Source organism: Anser cygnoides, chromosome W (assembly GCF_040182565.1).
Source record: "Anser cygnoides isolate HZ-2024a breed goose chromosome W, Taihu_goose_T2T_genome, whole genome shotgun sequence".
NCBI lineage: Eukaryota > Metazoa > Chordata > Aves > Anseriformes > Anatidae > Anser > Anser cygnoides.
In genome coordinates, this window is record NC_089911.1 from 15,399,866 (window position 1) to 15,414,991 (window position 15,126).

Consider the following 15,126-nt stretch of genomic DNA (forward strand, 5'->3'; position numbering starts at 1 on the left):
CCTTCCAATCCAAACCATTCTGTGATTCTGTGATACTATGACGAGCTTAGCCTAGAAAACTGCCTGAAATCTCAACCCTTTAGAAGTAAAAAATAAAGTAACCAATACAAAATGTTCCTATCAGCTCATGAAAAAAGATATTTTACGATAGATCTTAATGGGAGCTTTGCTGACTCCATTGGGCAGAGCATGGATGTTTAATAGACTTTTTCTTCTGTTTATATTGTAAAGGCACAGAAGTGACTGCTGAAGGATCTTTAACTATGAGCAAGGAAGACCTACAAACCAGACTTCTGTGTTATGGCCCTGATATTTCCCTTCTGCTTATCTGCTAAACTTTATGTAGAAGAAGCCCACAGAAATTGATCCTGGAGAGCAAGTTCACTATTTCAAATGACTGACATGATGGTGGAAGCATTGCACAATTCTACTTATATGTCAGAGAAAATGCATAGGATGTATGATTGTCTGGAGGTTCTAGTCCTCTCCTTTTAGCTCAGCCTGTCAATTGTTGTATTTTATACCATTGTTAATTTCTGCAAGTTCTCAGTTGTAACTTCATTTTTTGTTGCTATTTTTTTCTCTCTCTCTTTTTATTTTTATTTTTCCCAAGGCACAAAACAATATTTAAAGAAGCTCTGACTCCCATTTTTCCTAAGCCCTGACAAACCCTTATTTGAATTTATCCAGGTTTCTAACTTCATTTTTAACCTCTGGTGTCTCTCCACTCCTTTAACATGTACATTTTCCCAAAGCTCACTTAACACTACTTCACGCTTCAGTCTGTTCCTTTACGCATGTCCTATTTTATTCCCTATTCAACAAATTCTCTTATCCTGCAATTTCCGAGGATCAGGTTCTCCTGGTTTCCACTGGGATAGAATTTATTTTCTTCACAGTAGCTGATAAGGTGCTACGTTTTGAATTTACAATGAAAATAATGTTGACAACACAGTGATGTTTTAGTTGTTGCTGAGCACTGCTTATACAAGGACTTTTCAGCTTCTCATGCTGCCCTGCCAGCAATGAGGAGGGGAGTGCACAAGGAGCTGGTAGGGGACAGAACCAGGACAGCTGGCCCAAACTGGCCAAAGGGGTATTCCATACCATCTGATGTTAATCTCAGTAAGAGAACTGTGGGGAGCTGGCCAGGCAGGGGTGTTGCTCAGAAAGGTGTAGGTATTGGTTTGCTGGTGGTGAGCAACTGTTTTGTGCATCACTTGTATTGGGTATTGTTCTCTTTCTCCTTCCTTCCTTCCCTCCCTCCCTCCCTCCCTTCCTTCCTTTTTCTTTTTCCTTTTTATTTGCTATTAATTTGCCTTTATCTCAACTACAAGTTTATTTTTTTTAACTGATTATCTCCCCCATCCCGCTGTTGTAGTGGGAGAGTGGGTGAACAACTGTGTGGTCCTTAGCTGCTTGCACGATTACACCACAACAATTTCCAGAAGTCTGTGATAAACTCACCCACTATACTGGAAGGCTGTGGGGAGACTAAGTATGGGAGAAAACACAGAATCTGTGACTATGATTTATACTGATATGAGTACACTGTAATCTAGGTGTAGATTAAAAAATAGCTGACTTGAGTCCTATTTTTTTTTCAGTAATGGTTGTTCTCTTTGTGAATGAAACCAGATTCTTTGGGACAGCTACAGAAAACGTATTCAGACAATGTATATTTTCACTTTCACTTTTTTTTTTTTTTATTTTTCAACTTTCCATATTTGTTTTGATGATATTACTCGACAAAGCACACTGGTCTGTAGCTTACTAATTGATTAGATAGCCCATCCCATGCTGGTTTTTTCATTAGGAAAAAAATCTCTCAGGAGCTTTCCTCAGGTTTTAGTAATACAGGCCTCAAACTCAGGTCAGTAAAACTTGAGTGAAGTTGAGGGAATTGCCTCAAGAAGGAATCTGCTTTGCTATTTTGCTATTAAGATTCATGGAGATTTTTACCCCTGAAGTGGAAGGGCAAGGTACAGGGCAACATGGCCAAATAAAATTAGTTTAGAGGTTATACAAAGGCAGGGAAGAACACCCTTTGTCATTTGATTACTGCTTTCAAACAGTCAAATATCCCTGCAACTTAAAGATCTCTCTCTGGAAAAGTGAGAGGAAATGGATGAAACAGGAGCATGACCCAGTCTTAACAACAGTGAATACAATAAAACCTACTCAAAATGATTTATTCGATACTAATAAATACCTTCAGATATTCCCCACAACAAGGACTATTTTACTGCAGTTTTTGTGCAAGCAGAAATGTAATCCAGAGCTGCATGCTAAAAGCTATTGCAAATGTACACAGATGTTAGCACTGGGGTAAAGTAAACACTGCAAAACTAAAAACGTAAATAGAAAGCCTCCATTGTGAAAAGAAAATCCTAAAATTAGGATTTTCTAAATGTTAGAAATGTTACTAAATGTTAAAAATAATGGAAGGTACAGAGACCAGAACTTTAAACAACCAGACAGCTACAGACCCTTCGATGAAAGTTTCATATTCTTACCTCTAAAAAGGTAAAAGATTGTTCTGAAACTGCAAAACTTGATGAGATTTCTCCATATACAGTACCAAGACTGTTGGAGAAGCTGTTTGCCTATCTGAGCCTGATAGTAATTAGAGGCTGAAGATCAGTGTGAGAAAATTAATTTTAAAATAAACATGCCCTGAACTTTAGAAAAGGGTAAGATTCTCTTTGTAAACAAACCACATTCACAGATATGAAAAGAGTTTACAGCCTCTAACAGAACTTGGAGTGTAGAGAAGAGAAAGATATATGGAAGGCAGAAAAAAATAGTGAAGACAGGGAAAACATTTTGTTGGGGATTATTTCCTTATATTGCTTTCTGCACACGTTGGTTGTGTGATATAACAAAGAAGAGTGAAATGAACAGGATTAAAAGAAAGCTTGTAAGAGAAAAAGCAAGGCTAGAGTGATAGGGAAAACTCTAGAAACTGTTCTGGAGAAGGACTACATACAATATGGATAGCAGACATATGGGAAGACTAGTACACAAATGCAGAAGAAACAGAAAAACAGATCCACAAGCATTTCTTTTCTTAGATCAACTGACTTGCTAGTTTTCCATGTCTTGTGTTGAACAACATTGCCAGCCTTTTAGGTCACAGATTGCTTCTTACAGGGTGTTATGAAGTGTGGCACAATGGAGACCTTACTCTGTATGCAGCATTGGGGCGTAACACTAATAAGAGGACTTTTTTTTTTTTTAATGAATAAAAAAGAGTTTTCAAGTTCTGAAAACAATCTGACAATTATTATGACTGCCAAAGGACTGTCCCAGTGCTCCATGTCTAGATAATCTAAACCTGTAATGTAAAGAACCCTCTTTAATCTAAAAAAAAAATAATCATAAAACACTTGACTTACCTATGAGAGCAGAGCTCCCTGGACTGATGGCCATTTTTGTTCCTGAAGGAGAGGTCAACACTGAAGGAGGTCTGGTCCCAGTGCTGAAAAGCACTGCTGTCAAGTCTTCTAGGTTAGGAAGGGGTCGTGGAGGCTCTAGTAACAGATTGGGAAACTGAAGTGATAAGCAACACTATAGCAGAAAATACCTTAGGGACTTAAAAAAAAACCACCACTACCTACTGGTGCGTTATTGGTCATGTTGCAACATTATCATTTCAAAGGGGCACTCTATGCAACTTCAGGAAATTACTAAAGGTGTGTTTTATTTGATATTAGGTAAGACACTAGAGAAAGTATTAAAATAACATCTAGATCAGTATGACTACAAAATAAAAGAAATTATGTCTGAAGGCTACCATGGCATTCTGGGTTGACCATTTTCATATGTAATGAGAGTACATGGTATCAGGAGATACAGCAGCTTGGAATAAAGGGCAAATTTATACAGCATAGCAGCCTAATCAAATGTCCATGGCAGTCACTGGAAAACTTTTCACGTCTGCTACAGACTGAATCAAGCCCTGACTAAATATGGTTATAACCCTGTCAAATCCTGTGGTATACTTAGGCAGAGCTCCAAAGGACTAAGAGCTCAAAGAGCTCAAGAGGATCAGTCTACACTGAGAACTGCACGATTTAGTCCTTTAGTAACAGTAACACTATTTTAAAAATTGATTGCATTGCCTATCATTCTGAATTCTTTTTGTTGTGGAAATTATAGAATATTTGATTAAAGTGAATGGTGGCCTCATCACTTTTCAATAAGATCACAGCACAAACTGAGCAATATTTCTGCTGCTCAGCATATTCAACACCAGAAGTACATGGATGCTTGAACTATTTATTTCCACCAAGAAACTAAAAATGTGATTTGCCTAAAAGCAAAAGCTTACATAACCCACAATAACTTTGAACCTTTAAAAAATAAGCCATTTTTAGAGGTCAGAAAAGGATTTAAAAATCTTGTGGGAGTTCTGATGTATAGCCTGAAACCCAGCTGATATTTATTGTAGTTTTTTTTTCAACTCAGTTTCTAGAGCCAGTCTGGATTCATAAGGGAATCATGTGAATGCTGTTACAGGGACTTTAGTGTTATCTGTGAAACTGTAAGAAATATCACTTTAAAACTTCCTCTGGAAGCTCTATCATCCATAAGACCTATGCTCACTCCAGTAATGAAAGATGAGAGCTGTACTGGCTGCTTTAGTGATTTTGTACCAATAACATGGACTAGGTTTCAAAATTTGACACTTCACTATCAAATGTACTAAAGCATTTACATAGTCTGGTTGGATCATTCATCTTCCAGGCAGGGAGAAATAATAGAGGTGAGTTGCTAGGAAAGGAAAGCCCTTTCCCACACATTCAGTTACCACCAGGTAACACTTCCACCCATATTTCACAGCTGACATTGTCTTTTCAAATCACCCAGATAGGCTTTCTGCCTGTTATTTGGAAACCCAAGAAAAAGTAAACTTCACCCTTCACTGAATTTGGGAAGTGTTTTTTTAAAGTGCACTGTGTTTATGCACCTGTTTGATACGAAATGGGTCAGTACCACACAGCCATGTACCAGAAAGACTGCCAAGCAGAAGCAGAGCACTTCACAGGGAAAAAAGTGGCATCAATCTCATCTCAAGAGAGCCACTTTAAGAAATTGTTAATAAATGCTTTTCTTAGCCAGTAGGTCTGAAAGAGTGAAACCGGATATGTCAAGGCTGGGAGGGGCTGTCCCTGGGTTCAAACATTTTGTCTGTATGTCGTTCCCTCTCTCCATGTTCTCTGATTAATTCTGAAGGCTAATTGTGCCATCAGCCATATTCCTATGGCTTCACATGCAAAATACCCTGAACTTACCAAGAACAAACAGCTGGGAGCTTTCAGTTACCTCCCCACGAAGATTGGCTGCCTTGCAGGAGTATAAACCCTGATCTGCCAGAGAAACATTCACAATTAGCAGCAACCCATCATGCAGGTGGTGAGCAGAGGACAGCTTGACCTTATTTTTAAACCAAGTAACTTCTGCTTCAGGAACACCTGGAAAAATATTGACAACACATAACACAAGTAAGTATAGTAGTTGCTGAACAGTGTCACGGTTACTGCAGACAAAATGTTTAAGACAGAACAATTAAAACAAGCTTTTAACATGACTTTCAAGTAACATCTTTTTGCAGTTCAGAACTGTTAAGTCAACTCTTTCACATTGTCTACCTTGTATATCTTAGATACCTCTGAGACAGAGCAGAAGAATTAAAACAGAATTGAAGTCTTCCTTTTTATACCCTAAGGTTGTACAAGTTAACAGTGAACTCATCACTCTTAAAAGCAAGTCTATATGGGATCAGAATGAAGGTTAATCTAGCCTAGTATGCTGTCTCCAGCAGCAGCCATAAGCTGGTGCCTCAGGAAGAGTAAGAAAAGGACAAGCATATGCAATGCTTCCTGCTAACGCTCTCCCAGCATCCTCCCATGTTCAGCTTAGGAACTTCCTAAGCCAGAAGTAGTTTCTGTGCATTTAGGAAGCCTCCATGGCTTTCTTTTCTATGAATTACTCCAATCTTCTTTTTTGAATGTAGGCAAACAATTGGCATTTACATCTTCAGAAAAGCAGTTTCACTGATCAAGCGTTCAGACAACAGGTTGTTACAGATTCATAACCCACTACAGGAAAAATTGCTTCCCTTCATGTGCTTTGATCTAAGGTCCCTCTCTATTTGGTGCCCTCTTGTAGAAAGAGGCTCTCGTCTGTAGCTATCAAGACTGCTGCTCTTGCAGTAAAGAGCATTTCCTTGATATACTGATATTTAGTTCAATTTAAATGCATGCTATATCAGGTAATTCAGTGTCACTGACTACTAAACCATTGGTTTATGTGAATAGTACTGGAAGTTTTAATAGATGGGACAGACCTGTGGAGTTGTTCCTGGGAGAAACAGTTATTGTGTGCTACTGTAAAGAGCAGTACATCCTTAATCCTGGTAACTGACGGAGTGTATGGTATCCCATTTGCTGTATCTTCTGTAAGTGGGAATCAGTTAACCACTTTTGCATGAATGTGCAGTTCCATTGTGTTTATTGTAGACTAAAGGAATGTTTTTGGGCAACTATGCTTAAGCGTATGTTGCTTACCTAAATCTTTCCCTGCCTTATTTCACAGCAACACGTTTCTATGCCCACCGCGAGTACTTCATCGGTTGTGTATCCACATTACAAAAGAAAAGCCACTCTATTTGTCTGTTTTGTGATCCTGGCACTAGAAATACCTCTGACTGTGCTCACTAAGAATGACCACCCATTTATCTCTATTTATAGTGACTGGTTGATTGCAGGTTCCTCACTAAGCATGTGCAGATGGAAGTGGGAAAGGGTTTTCCCTATTCTTCCACATCAAAGTATTTTGGCCTTTTTTCTACCTCTTCCAGAATTACCTGTTGACTTTGCCAAGACATCTGGAATGAGTACATCTGAGTTTGGCAGTCAGGAAGGTCTGTAAGGGCAGAGAGTCTCATCCACATTGAGAAATTAGTAGGAAATAGGCTGTAAAAGACTGTAGGATTTTTCTCACCTTTGGTAGTTAATAACACATACTAATCTGAAACCTTCATGGCATACTGAGAGTACCAATTGTTTCTGTCTGTGATGCTGTTTTCCAAATGCTTACCCTTGTTTATGTTTCTATAACTCAACTTTTTTTTTAAAAGTATGGGCTGTTGGCCTGTTTCTGAACCCCCAGCTGGGACAGGACCAGTACACGGCTCTCCATCTGGCTGCTACTCTTTGACCTGTGTGGCATGGGTGGGCCGACCACCACTTAAAAGCTCACTCTGATTTTTTCCAGAGCATCCGGGCAGAGTCCTCAAGGGAGTTCCAACAACCACAGGATAGCAAACAACCCCAAACCTTAAGTTTTTCAAGCCTGTGTGTTTATTATGTTTCCATTGCAAGGAAAGGAAGTTTGAGAGGTGAGTTCTGGAGAGAGGAGAGAAAATGGAGACTCTTCCAGTTCTGCAGTCCCTGAGATGGTACACACACATACCAGCACTTTTCCTCTCAGTGTCACACTAGTCAAGGGATGATCAACTCTTTCTTGCAGTTTAAACTAGTTACAGTGCACAGATTTTCATATTATGGCTATTGTCAAACTTAGGCATGGAAGTAATAGGTACCTCAGAAGTAAACAATAACAGGCTTATAAAATTATAAAACTGAGATTTCTTCCATTCCCACTAAGGCTCTTCTTTCTTTCCTTTGAACCGGAAGACATGGGTAGAGCTTTCAAGTTCTTTTTGACAATAATGGAAGGTCAATGGAAACAGTGTGAGAATAGGAGGGATGAGGAATGCTGAGAGAGGTAAAGAAGGAGGTGAAGGGGCAATGAAAACTGAGGATCTCATATGATCTCAGTTCCCAGGAATAGGGACTTAAAGTAAATACATACAGACAGGCAGACAAAAAAATAATTTGCTCGTTGCAGAGAGCTCCTCTTAGAGTCTTAGTCCAGAAAGGTAGATTCTTCTTGTATTCACTTCACTAGAAGAACCAACAAGGAATTGTTGTTGGTTTATTACAGCAAGGTAATGTTCACTGTATTTGTGTTCAGTCTATGAAAGCATTATACCTTCAAGATGTCCAGCATCCCTACAAAACCATTTCTCTGACTGCTAGTTTAAAAAGGGATTTCTTCCCCTGCCTTTTGTGTGAAGTTTCTACACTAAAATGAGAAGTTTTGAAACCAAACCTTACAGCACTTACTACAATTTGGCTTAGGGAAAATAAGAAGTGTTGTATGCGTCAGGGAGCAGCAGACTCATTTTCTGTTATGCTTCTACCTTTACTGACACATACAGACCTCAAGTATTTCAAGACAAAAATAGGAGGCAGACAGCACACCCACGAGCAAATGCATTATTGCACAGCATTGCCACAAGGGGTAGCAAGAGCATTTCAATCAGTTTTGTTGGATAATGGTGAATGAGCGAGGACAGAAGGCTGGATGTGTTCACTTTGCAGAAACAATCACAGAGACTGAAATTCTGAGAAGTGCCAGCTGGAAACAAACCTCACTTTGCTGGGCAGACAAAACTTTAGGCAGTGAATAGTTACTCACTGTTTATTTTTCTTCAGCTTTCCCTCCATCACTGTGCATGCGTCTAGCACAACAAAGGCTACCTTTGCTTGTATGCAACAAGCAGAATTGTGCACACCAATCAAGATGATTTTGCTAAAACAGGAGCTTTTTGGGAAAGGAAGCATAACAATGCAAGGATCTAGCGGTGATGACTTGTTTCCTGTGCCACAATATTCTGACATATATCAGAATCTGGCACAGCTGAGGAACAAATATGGGTCACAAAGCAAGGCAAGAACTAGAAAAGTACAGCCTCCAGCATACAGATGAAACACAGAAGAAAGAAATGCTTAGGAGAGCTGAAAAATCTGAAATCAGAGGGAGAAAGATACACAGGGAAGAATACACAGGGAAGGATGGTTATGTATTTTAAGTCACTCTTTCAAATCTGTTCTGACTCAACAGTGGTTAACGGTACATGACACTTTGCAGACAGGTGCCTCTGTTAGAAGTTTTATGCCTTGAAGGATACCACGGAGAAATGCTCTAAGAATCAGATTTTTTTTATAGATTCCTCCTTTCACATCTAATTGCATTGCCAATAACAACTTGGGCCTTGCTGATCAAAGCTTCTGGTATCCTAATGAATATCTCCATACTTTAAATGTTGAAGTCACCAAAAGCTTCCTAGTGTTACTCATGTGATCCAAATTGCTCCCACACCCCATTTGGAAGTGAAAGTGCCTAGAGCATTTGAATTGCCCACACCAGAAACTCTGTTTGCTTTCTTAAAATTGGAGAAGGTTCTCTAGCTGAAAGTCATAGGCTCTGCAGAATTGCCAAGTGATTCTGGAGGGGAGTTTCTTTAGGCTCAGTTTTGGAGAAGTCTGGGCTTGACCATAATCTCCTGTGTTTTAAAAATATCCTTTCACTTCCATAGACAGAATGGCAAAGTCACGTCAAGTTAAATGAGACTGATTTTTCAAGCTTTCAGAAAAGCACAGCACCTTTTTCCTCGAGACTTTAATTCCAAAATAATTCATATCAGAGGCCAATTAAACCATAATATACTCAGATGATTCTGCCTTCCCTTGTCTTACAAGTAACATCTTTATATTTCAGTCCTGAACACAGACTTTAACAATACTTATGCCTTTCATAAGAAGTTAAATAGCAATATAAAATTCTTTCCTAGGGTCTGGTAATTTCATTCTCTCTTCTTTTTAAGGAACCTTCTTCAGGCTTATCAACACCTGTTGGCAGCAAGTGTATATTTCTGTCCCTTAGCCACAAGAGCAGCTTTAGAAAATGTTATAACTGATCCTTACATTTAGTGTTTATCATATAAGTACTTATTCTGCTGTCCTGCTGACCCTGTAGTTCTACAAAGATTGTCAAGTCCAACTACCTGACCACTTCAGGGCTAACCAAAAGTTAAATCATTTTATTGAGGGCATTACCCTCAATACTTTTGCCTCAATATTACCCTCAATACATTTGCCTCTTGGCCACTGACAGGCACAGGGCATCAACTATCTCTCTAGGAAGTCTGGTGCAGTAAAGGCACACCATCACAGTTAAACATTTTTCCTAATGTCCAGTCTGAATCTACCATGGTGCACCTATGTGCCATTCTCTTGCATTCTGTCATGGTCTCTGTCCCTGGTTATCAGAGAGAAAAGACTGGCAAAAAGATCTTTGCATATAATCTATCATCATGAATCATACTGATGACTATTTAACAGGAATTATGTTAATCGTTAAAAAACTAGATACACAACAGGAAGACAGGAAACACGGGTTCTATTCTTAGCTTTGACATGAACACCCTGACTTTGAGGAAGCCAGCTGACCTCTTCCACTTTATATGTGTGGGAACATATATGGCCTTAATGACCATAATACTTTTATCTACATCTTCCTTGAAAAGCATTGAATATCAGTCTGGTTGCAATAAGAGTCTGAGGAGAGGACAACAGGATTGTTGCACTTACTCCTTCATGAACCTCTAGATACTGTACTTTTCTTTCATTAATCCCACTGCGAGTAATTAATACATTGGTATCCCAGCTCCCAGCCTAGTGTTTGCACAGCTATTGTGCACGTTTTGCTAGAGGAGAGATGACCAAGTAGTGCAAACTTGGTAGGGGTGTGGTTGGCAGCACTTGAAGAAGGAAAACTCACAACCATTGTGTTTAAAGTGAGCAGGAAGTTTAAGGAAAGAGGGACATTTGTATGTTTGTAGTGCAGATGCTTATTTGCAATCATCTGAAGTAGCTGCTAGAGACAAGAAGCTACAGCAAGAGACTTCCTACAAGCCTCCACAGATATTTGTGTAACACTTAAAATGGCTCACTTTGGGTTTTGTAAGCCACTCCCTTCCCCTCCTTTTCCCCCTCTACTATGCATGAAAGTTTAATGAATTAAAGATCTGACCCTGGGTCTTTAGAGATTTCCCATCTCTCTCTATTTCTCCACCTCTCCATCCCATACCAATACCATTACCACTAACAGGTCAAGACAGCTACAGACAGGAAAGGTCAATCTTTTTTGGTCACCATTGAAAAGAGGCAAACTGCCATTCTAAGAGTGAGGAGCATTCAGTCTCTGGTTGGAAAAAGTTTCAGGGAAAAGCCTGTTTCAGTGGAATTACTCTAAATTCTTGCACTCCAAAATGAAAGAAAAAATCAGAAAAGGACTATACTATTATGCCCTTCACTTGAAAAAAAAAAAAAAAAGGAGTTTGGCAAGAAAAGAAGTAGCTAACTGAAATGTACTTGGAGAGTCCCATCACTGAGGAAATGAGTCAGATCATGCTCCTGTATTCTTACCTTACACACCCAACAGGTAGGAATTCAAATCAGTTTTGTTGCATCCTCAATACACTGTGTATCTCCAACAAAGATATTTGTCATTCCGTCTCAGACCAGCTTTCTTAAGACCCTACACTTTTCTTGGTGGGATTGATAAAAGGAGGACAATTTCTATGCTAAAAATTAATGAAAGCAAAGAATTTTGTCTGAGGACTAGGAAGAACTTGTGGTTTCACACAGCTGCTGTACCTGGAGACACTGATTTAGCAAACAACTCCACAGAAATTCATAGCTGAAAGTGTGGCATGGAAGACCAAGTCATTTCTCACCTGCAACCTGGCAGTTAATGGTAACATTTGCTCTCTGGATTGTTTTCACCGTGCTTCCAATATCAACAGTGACAGCAGGCAACTCAGTGTTCATCACAGTAGCTCTTGATGCCTTTATTAGTGGCTTTCCTGTATAAAAGAAGCACAACAGTTTATCAGACCCAGCACACTAGACTCACACAGGACAGCTGGACTTGTACACTCTGTATGAATGTAGCTATATAGGATAGGTGGATAAGGGAAAACACAGAAGTATGTGACCACCTGCTCTTTATAATATTATAATGGCACTGGATTCTATGGGAAAAGCTGTCTTGAGAGTTAAAAAAAAAAAAAAAAGAAAGGATACTTAGTGCAGAGGCAGAACAACATTAAAGTCATGTGGACACATATGAGAACCAGCTGAATCAATAAACAGCAGTACAACTGGAACTGCAGCAAGATGTTTGCCTAATACTGCAACCAAAACACCACCCTTTGCCAAAGTCCAAACATAGTACAAAGAAGCCTGGGTGATGGCTACATGCACATTAGCAGTGCTGGATGTTTGGAGCAACGTCCAAGCTGTTTCTATACATCAATCATGTTTTCTTTAACCTATGGTGGAACCAATGGCACTGGGAAGACTTGACTGTACCCAAAAGGTTTTCTCATAATGGCTGGTATAAGAAGACAAGCAAGATCTTCTCCATCAGATAACCAGTTTGCTCTATCTAAGGCCTGTATTAACAGTTTTATGCATTGTATATCTCTAACAAAGATACCTGCTTCACCTGCAAAAAACATTTCAGATTGTTTTCAGTGTACTTCCAACATTGGTGACTGTGAACAAGTGGGTCAAGGTGTTCCCCTGCTGTTGTGCCTGTCTGTGTGGGGTTAGCTACGGAGTTGTTCGCCTTCAGTGACTCTAGGAGACTTCTACAGATTATACTGTAGGGGTACTGTAAAGGCATGCCAATATGACACAAAACTCAGAGATACCCAGGCTTAGCTCTGAGAGAGGGGAACAAAGTAGCAGAGGTGGCATACTTGTGTTAAGGCAACCCTCTCTCCCAGCCAAAATGCTTTGCAGGCAGGATGTTGGCAGAAGGGGAACAGGATGACAACATTGCTTTAAATTGTGCAGAGCTGGGCTATTTTTGTCTCAGTGCTGTATTTTCAAATTCATCTTTATCCAAAAATCTAGAAACACATTTTTTTCCCCTTTAAATAGATGATCAGATACAAAACAGGATCAAATGTTTTCATTTGGCTCTAGAAGTTGGAGGTTTAAGGCTAATGTCTCCCCCAGGTTTCATTTGTCCATTAATTTGGAGGTAAGCAAGGAAGAAAAGCTGGAGGTGAGGAAAAGAATTTGGTTTCATTGAGATCATGCAGAGTCCTGAAAGTTTAATTCAGCCTAAAGTATTATTATTTTTTTCCATAGAGCCATATTTCCAGGACTTTTAAAAGATGTTTTTCACTTGGAATTCCTGTCATATCAGTATATATATATGCATATTTTACTTTCTGTGCCTTTAATGATTAAGAATAGTAAAGTAAAATATTACATTTTATTGCTGAAATATTTCCAAAAGTTTTGATGTCTAAACCATAAAGGAAGAAATATTCTCTAGTTATTCTCCAGTTATCCATCAGCCTTTTTTTTTCCTGATTGTGTTCCACAATCTCATCAAAAGATTAAAAGTCTGTTAGCTGCTGTCCTGGTTCCAGTTAGGACAGAGTTAAGTAGCTCATAGAAGAGGATATTTCAAGGACCCAAAAGGGTTCCGCTGGGCTTTTGGCATAGCTGCTTTGGAGACAGAGGACATTAAACAGTTGTCTACCTTGCCTGGTCTCTCAGAGGACCCTTCTGTTGTGGGGTTGCTGAGGGTTGAAGAACAGCAAGTGCCGATCGCTACCACAACTGTGCACCGGCGGCAATATCGCACCAACCGAGACTCCCTGATTCCCATCCATAAGCTAATTCGTCAACTGGAGAGCCAAGGAGTGATCAGCAAGACTCATTCACCTTTTAATAGTCCCATATGGCCAGTGCGAAAGTCTAATGGTGAGTGGAGACTAACAGTGGACTATCGTGGCCTGAACGAAGTCACGCCACCACTGAGTGCTGCAGTGCCGGACATGCTAGAACTCCAGTATGAACTGGAATCAAAGGCAGCCAAGTGGTATGCCACAATTGATATCGCTAATGCATTTTTCTCCATCCCTCTAGCAGCACAGTGCAGGCCACAGTTTGCTTTCACTTGGAGGGGAGTCCAATATACTTGGAATCGGCTGCCCCAGGGGTGGAAACACAGCCCTACCATTTGCCATGGACTGATCCAGTCTGCGCTGGAGCAGGGGGAAGCTCCTGAACACCTGCAGTACATCGATGACATCATTGTGTGGGGTGACACTGCAGAAGAAGTTTTCGAGAAAGGGAAGAAAATAGTCCAAATCCTTCTGAAGGCCGGTTTTGCCATAAAACAGAATAAAGTTAAAGGACCTGCACGAGAGATCCAGTTTTTAGGAATAAAATGGCAAGATGGACGTCGTCAAATCCCAATGGATGTGATCAACAAGATAACAGCTATGTCTCCACCAACTAGCAAAAAAGAAACACAAACTTTCCTAGGTGTCGTGGGGTTTTGGAGAATGCATATTCCAAATTACAGTCTGATTGTAAACCCGCTCTACCAAGTAACCCGTAAGAAGAATGCTTTTGAATGGGGCCCTGAGCAACGACAAGCCTTTGAACAAATTAAGCAGGAAATAGTTCATGCAGTAGCCCTCGGGCCAGTCCGGACAGGACAAGATGTAAAGAATGTGCTCTACACCGCAGCCGGAGAGAATGGTCCCACCTGGAGCCTCTGGCAGAAAGAACCTGGGGAAACTCGAGGTCGACCCCTGGGGTTTTGGAGTCGGGGATACAGAGGATCTGAAGCCCGCTATACTCCAACTGAAAAGGAGATATTGGCAGCATATGAAGGAGTTCGATCTGCTTCGGAAGTGGTCGGTACTGAAGCGCAGCTCCTCCTGGCACCCCGACTGCCGGTACTAGGCTGGATGTTCAAAGGAAGGGTCCCCTCTACACATCATGCAACTGATGCTACATGGAGCAAGTGGGTTGCACTGATTACTCAGCGGGCTCGAATAGGAAACCCCAGTCGCCCAGGAATCTTGGAGGTGATTATGGACTGGCCAGAAGGCAAATACTTTGGGATATCATCAGAGGAGGAGGTGGTTCGTGCTGAAGAAGCCCCCCTGTACAACAAGCTACCGGAAAATGAGAAGAAATATGCCTTGTTCACTGACGGGTCCTGTCGTATTGTGGGAAAGCATCGGAGATGGAAAGCTGCTGTATGGAGTCCTACACGACGAGTTGCAGAAGCTGCTGAGGGAGAAGGTGAATCGAGTCAGTTTGCAGAAGTAAAAGCCATTCAGCTGGCTTTAGATATTGCTGAACGAGAAAAGTGGCCAGTTCTCTATCT

General features: G+C 40.4%; 1 pseudogene; it reads right to left on the reverse strand.

The window, feature by feature from the left end:
* Positions 1–15,126, reverse strand: part of LOC136788610 (ADAMTS-like protein 1) — a 108,547-nt pseudogene that overhangs the window by 29,942 nt on the left and 63,479 nt on the right.